This window comes from Macaca mulatta, chromosome 5 (assembly GCF_049350105.2).
Source record: "Macaca mulatta isolate MMU2019108-1 chromosome 5, T2T-MMU8v2.0, whole genome shotgun sequence".
Lineage (NCBI taxonomy): Eukaryota > Metazoa > Chordata > Mammalia > Primates > Cercopithecidae > Macaca > Macaca mulatta.
In genome coordinates this window covers 173,476,398-173,483,642 of record NC_133410.1, presented here as the reverse complement: position 1 = coordinate 173,483,642, position 7,245 = coordinate 173,476,398, and positions in this window count along the sequence as shown.

Genomic DNA, 7,245 nt, shown 5'->3' with positions numbered 1-7,245 from the left:
CCCAGACCATCCTCCTGCCTTACCCTCCCAGACAGCTAAGACTATAGGCATGGGCCACCATGCCTGGCTAATTTTTTTTTTTTTTTTGGTAGAGATTGGGGGCATCTCGCTATGTTGACTAACCTGGTTTTGAACTCATGGCCTCAAGCAGTCCTCTCACCTTGGCCTCCTAAATTTCTGGGAATATAGGCATAAGCCACTGTGCCTGACCACTTTTGTTTTCTAAGTTTCTATTTTCTCATTTAAAATAAGCAAAATAATTCTTAATCTCACAGTCATTGCGAAACAGCTTTGCAGGGATTGAAGCCCTTCCCTCCTCCTTCCTTCTTTTTTTTTTTCTTCCTTTCTAACAAGTGCAATTACTTTTTTAATTAAACAAAATATCTTAAAATTTTTCCTGAAGGGCTTAGACACTATAAAAACCTAACTCTAAAAATTCTAATATGGAGAATAAAATCTATCTTCTACAACCCCATCATCTGGAAGAGCTTCTTAACAGAAAGCGTCATTTTTACTTTTTCCTTTTTCTTTGGGGGAGAGAGGGAGTCTCACTCTGTCGCCCAAGGCTGCAGTATAGTGGTGTGATCTTACCACACTATAGCTTTGACCTCCCAGGCTCAAGTGATTCTCTCACCTCTGCCTCCCAAGTAGCTGGGACCACAGGAATGTGCCACCATGCCTGGCAATTTTTTTTTTCTTTTTTGTTTTTTTTTTTTTTGTAGAGACAGGCTTTTGCCATTTTGCCCAGGCTGGTCTCGAACTCCTGTGTTCAAGTGATCCACCTTCCTTGGCCTCTCACAGTGCTGGAATTACAGGCATGCACCACAGTGCCCAGCCTTAACACAAAACATCCTGATTTTCTGTGAAATTGCAAGTTAATCTTCAGAGGTAGCTACAGTAGGGAAAATAAACAAGAAAAAAGTTTTTGGCTGGGCACGGTGGCTCATGCCTGTAATCTCAGCACTTTGGGAGGCCGAGGCAGGTGGATCACCTGAGGTCAGGAGTTTGAGATCCTGGCCAGTGAAACCTTGTCTATACTGAAAATACAAAACTTAGCTTGGCCTGGTGGTGCGTGCCTGTAGTCCCAGCTACTCGGGAGGCTGAGGCAGGAGAATGGCTCAAACCTGGGGGCGGAGGTTGCAGTGTGCCACTGCACTCCAGCCTGGGTGACAGAGACTCCATCTCAAGAAAAGAAAAAAAGTTTCATTAAAGTTTAAAAAAGTGACAAGTTTAGAACTTTTTTCATTTTTTCAAAGCTAATATTGTTAAAAGATTTTACCAAATGCTAAAGAATTAGAAATATTTTTGCTTTTGATTTACTTGTAGTATTTGAACTCTTCATAACATTTATTATTCAGTTTATACAAGTCATATTTAGGTATGCATAACTGTTTGAGTTATGAAACACAAATGCTTTAGCCACCAAGTGGTATGTCAGTAAATTAAAAAAAAACAAAAAACAAACAATACAAAATATTTGTTTACATCACATTGGGAGAGAAAATAGTGCTGAAATAGACATACTAGCATAGCCTCCCAGGAAATGTTACATTAAAAATAGGAAAACTGAGAAATGGAGCTGGATTTGAACCTGGGCCATGGACTCAAATCCCATACTTCTAACACCAAGTTATGTCACTTTCCTTCTGGACATGAAAATAGTCATGAACCACTCTACAAATAAGAAACATATTGGCCGTGCACAGTGGCTTATGCCTGTAATCCCAGTACTTTGGGAGGCCGAGGTGGGCAGATCACCTGAGGTCAGGAGTTCGAAACCAGCCTGGCTAACATGGTGAAACCCCATTTCTACAAAAAATACAAAAAATTAGCCAGGCATGGTGGCGCGCGCCTGTAATCCCAGCTACTTGGGAGGCTGAGGCAGGAGAATCACTTGAACCCGGGAGGCGGAGATTGCAGTGAGCTGAGATTGCATCATTGCACTCCAGCTAGGGCAAGAAGAGCGAAACTCAAAAAAGAAAGAAAGAAAGAAAGAGAGAGAGAGAGGGAGGGAGGGAGGGAGGGAGGGAGGGAGGAAGGAAGGAAGGAAGGAAGGAAGGAAGGAAGGAAGGAAGGAAGGAAGGAAGGAAGGAAGGAAGGAAGGAAGGAAGGACACACATTAACAATTAGCAGTCACTGATAAGTACTATTTATTAATCAATAGTAAGACAAAAAAGTAGCAGGCAGAGTCCCTAACCCCACTCTGTGAGGCTGGGAAGGGGTCCCTGTGGTGAAGTTGGGAAGAGATGCAAGCCGGGGGAAAGGATATAGGAAGAGGTCTGTCTGGGGAAGAGAAGCAGGGGCAGTCAGCCATTCACTCCCCCACCACTTGACACTCCCATTTCTTGTCATGGCCCTTAAGAGGGGAGCACCTGGATCCCACGAGACCACAGTTGCAGGGCAGGTGGGTACCTCGGGCTAGGCCAGTGAGTGGCCCCTGCTCCCCAAAAATCCCTCCTGACCCTGTTCCCACTGCAGGAGGTATCATTGCACTAAATAACACCATGGCCTGCTGTCACCTCCTGTGGCCAAGTGATCAAGTGGACAGCACTGCAGGGTGTACGGAGACCCTCTCTGTGGGAAGGGACTCACACTGGGTCCATGTGATCTCTGACAGCAGAGACAGACACCATCCATTGCTGAGCCAAGGCAATGTGTGAGCACTCTTCATGCATCAGCTCATTACTGCTCCCTAATGCCCCATGGGTTTCATGCTGTGTGACCCTGTTCATGGATGGGAACACTGAAATGGAGGCTCTGGGTCTTGTCCAAGATTTGAGCTGAGATTTGAATCCAAGTGGACATCCTCAGCTGGGGCATCAGTTGTGGCATCCCTAACAAGCCAGGCCACCACTCGCCGGTCTGTGCTGATGAAGCCTGGATAGAGCCTGGATTCAGGACGATGCACACAGGACATCACCATTTAGACGGGGCCCCTCCTGTTCCCAAATCTCTCCACTCCATCTCCACCTGCCTCATCTGGGGGATGAGGGGCACCTGCTGGCCTGCCTCTAGGAACTTCTTGGTCCCCACTATCCACACCCTCCCCTTGCTCTCCTTCCTTAGAAGCACAGGATCTAAAGCTGCCAACTCTGTACCTAACGACGCTGAGATTAAGAAGGAAACACTCAGCCTGGCCAAGACATCTTTCCGCCAGTTACCTGTCCACTGCCTCAAGACTCCAGGCATGGAGCAGAGAGAGAGGCTTAGCAGGGGCTGGGATTGTTCATGGCCCTGGGAGCCAGGAGGGAGCCAGGGCTGCCCTGGGGTCAGGGGTAGGGGCTGCACTGAGGTACAGTGAGAGAAGTCACACGAGGGGCAGGGACTTTAGAAGACTCCTGAGGAGCCAAAGCTACATGGCAGAAGTAATAATAACTATAGTTATACCTTAGAAAACACCTGTTGGGTACTAACACTTGGTGAGGCTCTACACACTTTTTTCTTTTTTCAGATGGAGTTTCACTCTTGTTGCCCAGGCTGGAGTGCAATGGCATGATCTTGGCTCACTGCAACCTCTGCCTCCTGGGTTCAAGTGACTCTCCTGCCTCAGCCTCCCAAGTAGCTGGGATTACAGGCATGCACAACCATGCCTGGCTAATTTTGTATTTTTAGTAGAGATGGGATTTCACTATATTTTGGCCAGGCTGTTCTCAAATTCCTGACATCATGTGATCCACCCACCTCGGCCTCCCAGAGTGCTGGGATTATAGGAGTGAGCCACCACACCTGACCTCTACACAGTTTACAAACTGTTCATATCACAGTTTAAAGCGCCGTGTAGGGCGCAGGCAGCAGCAGCAGCGTCAGATTCTGCACACTCTCAACAACCCTCAACTCACAGCCCCAGGACTGCAGAGCTCTTAGGTGACCAGAGCAACACGCTGGCTTGTCTCTAAGTGTGTCTCCTCAGACACATGCCCGTCAACAACCAAGTGTAGACTGTCTGGCCCCACTTGGTGTGACTGTAATTTGAGGTGCCACCAAAATGACAGTCTAACACCAAAGAAGGACAATCTTGGTGGAAGGAGAGGCCAACCAAGGAAATCAAGTCTACAGGCCCTTCCAGAGCAAGAATGCAGCTAGTCAGGAAAGCAGATGGGTACCCAAGACTCCTGGGGCAAGGGGACTGCCCCTGTTCTTTTCCTGGGGAGTGCCATCCCCAGCCTCGACCAGGCCTCCTCTTTTATCCCAGGAAGTTCACTCACCCTAAGTTCCACTCCCTACGCCCAACAGCAGCTTCTAGGGCTCCTTACTGGCCATAAAGCCTCTTGGAACTGGATTCAACAAGGTTTATACCCACTCCTGGGGTGCCGAAAGAGGAACATTTTTCCAATAGAGTAGCCAGAGGTCAAAATTTCCAATCTTCCCAAAATGTCCACCCATATAGCCCTGCCCCGCAAGCCCCTTCACAACGCAGCCCACGGCTTTCTGAGGTGCCCCGTGGCCAAGATGCATATTACTCATTCACCCACCCCGGGATGTGGAGTCCTCTATACTTGCTATGAGTAGGGCCACATCAACATGGGGACCTTGCCTTTGCCACTCCCAAGATGGCACCACGGCTTCTCACGTCCCCCCATGAGCTTAGTCACTCCCACATCAGCATGTCCCATAATATTCTTTTACTTTCTCCTATTGAAGACTTTTTTTTTTTTTTTTTTTTGAGACAAGATGTTGCTCTGTCTCCCAGGCTGGAGTGCAGTGGCACAATTATGGCTCATTGAAGCCTCAAACTCCCAGTAGCTTGGGACCATGGATGCATGTCATCACACTTGGCTATTTTTTTCTATTTTTCTATAGAGATAAGGTCTTGCTATGTTGCCCAAGCTGGTCTCGAACTCCTGGACTCAAGCGATCCTCCTGCGTCAGCCTCCCAAAGTGCTGGATTACAGGCAGGAGCCACTGTGCCCAGCTTGAAGACTAGTATAAAGTCACTTACATGGCAAGTGCCACAAAACCAAGCTGATATGAGGTATTAAGGGGACACTTAAAAAAATAGGGAGTGTTGTAGTAATTCTAAAAGTGTTCAGAATCAGGAGATGGTGTGGATAGTCCTTGTGAATTCCTGATGCACAATCAGATGGCCGACTTCCAGATGGGGTTAATAATACTTTCTGCAGAGCAGTTGACAGGGGCCAGAGCCTCAAATCATCAACCTCACTTGAACTGTCTTACTCCTTGGAATCCAATAATACGATTTATAGTGAAATGAAAGCTTAGATGCAAAAGAAGCCAGGGCTAGAATCTGGTGTTCTTTCCATGAACACTTTAGCAAGTGGAAGCCAAGAATGGAAAATGGGCTACAGACACGGAGTTTGGGGAGTGAGGTCATTTTGGTAAGTGAGAGTGAAGGGAGGAAGCAGAGGGCTGAAACTCAGGCCCCAATATGCCTAGAGAAGCCTCTTGTTATTGATGAGATTCAAACGAGTGATTTTTCCTTTTGCCAAAGGCTCTAACATGGTTTAACTAATTTTCTCCTTCCTTCCTTCCTTCCTTCCTTCCTTCCTTCCTTCCTTCCTTCCTTCCTTCCTTCCTTCCTTCTTTCTCTCTCTCTTTCTTCTTTCTTTCCTTTCCGGTGTGGTGGTGGTGGTGGTGGTGTTTTTTTGAGACAAGGGTCTTGCTCTGTTGCCCAGGCCAGAGTGCAGTAGTGCAATCTGGGCTCACTGCAACCTCATCCTCCTGGGTTCAAGAGATTCTCCTGCCTCAGCCTCCTGAGTAGCTGGGATTCAGGCAGGCACCACCACACTTGGCTAATTTTTGTGTTTTCAGTAGAAACGGGGTTTCACCATGTTGGCCAGACTGGTCTCAAAAGCCTGATCTCAAGTGATCTATCTCCCTCGGCCTCCCAAAGTGCTGGGATTACAGGTGTGAGCCAACGCGCCCGGCCCTCTCTCTTCCTTTCAACAGGGTATTTCTGTTGCCCAGGCTAGAATGCAGTGGTGATCATAACTGACTGTAGCCTTCAACTCCTAAGCTCAAGTGATTCTCCCACTCCAGCCTCCCCGGTAGCTTAGACGACAGGCATTCATCACCATGCCTGGCTAATTATTTTGTTTTAGAGGTGAAGACTTGCCATGTTGCACAGGCTGGTCTCTAACTCTTTGCTTCAAGCAATCTTTCTGTCTTAGATTCCCAAAGTGCTGGGATTACACTTCGGGTGGGTGAGCCACCACACTCATTCCTAATATCCTGTGTTTATCTAAAACTTTGATGTTTTATTCATCATGTGTTTTCCGTGGGTGTTAATTTTTTTTTTTCCCCAAAAATGGAGTTCAAATGTTAACTTGATTGCGGAGATTTTCAGCACACTCTTCAGTTTTGTGCTCACTCGTTCTAGACCTGTCCCTGAACGGAGGGTAAAATGATTCAGGATGGGACCGAAGACTTCACTGACCACTAATTTCAGTTTTTCTTTTTCCTTCTGATCAAATGTACAACAAACAATGATTTTTGTTCCTCAAAGGAAGCTGTAAGAACGGCAAAACCTGAAAGAAGGGATCAGCCTTTACAATTCTCTTTGGTCCACTACCCTCCATCTGGTCTACTCACTGACTCACCCCCGGGATCCAAATTGGGGTGACACCGTTACTACTGATCCCCTTAACCATCTTGATCAAGCTCTGTAAAAAGTCTTTTCCTTTGTGTTCTGAAAAATGTTAGAAATTACAAATAACTTTTTTTTTTTTTTTTTGGAGACAGAGTTTCGCTCTCATTGCACAGGCTGGAGTGCAATGGCGTGATCTCGACTCACCACAACCTCTTCCTCCCAGGTTCAAGCAATTCTCCTGCCTCAGCCTCCTGAGTAGCTGGGATTACAGGCGCCCGACACCACGCCCAGCTAATTTTTGTATTTTTAGTAGAGACGGGTTTCTCCATGTTGGTCAGGCTAGTCTTGAACTCCTTACCTCAGGTGATCCACCAGCCTCAGCCTCCCAAAGTGCTGGGATTACAGGTGTGAGCCATCATGCCTGGCCACAAAAAACTTTTAATAGAAAAATAATTGGGCCAGGTGCAGTGGTGGCGGGCGCCTATAATCCCAGCTACTTGGGAGGCTGAGGCACCAGAATCGTGTGAACCTGGGAGGTAGAGGTTGCAGTGAGCTGAAAGCATGTCACTGCACTCCTGCTGGGGCAACAGAGTGAGACTCTATCTCCAAGAAAAATACTTAAAAGAATAGCAACCCATAAAAATTGTTAAGTTTAAAGAACACAGATTTGGCACCACTCTGGTCTCATTCACCTCCCA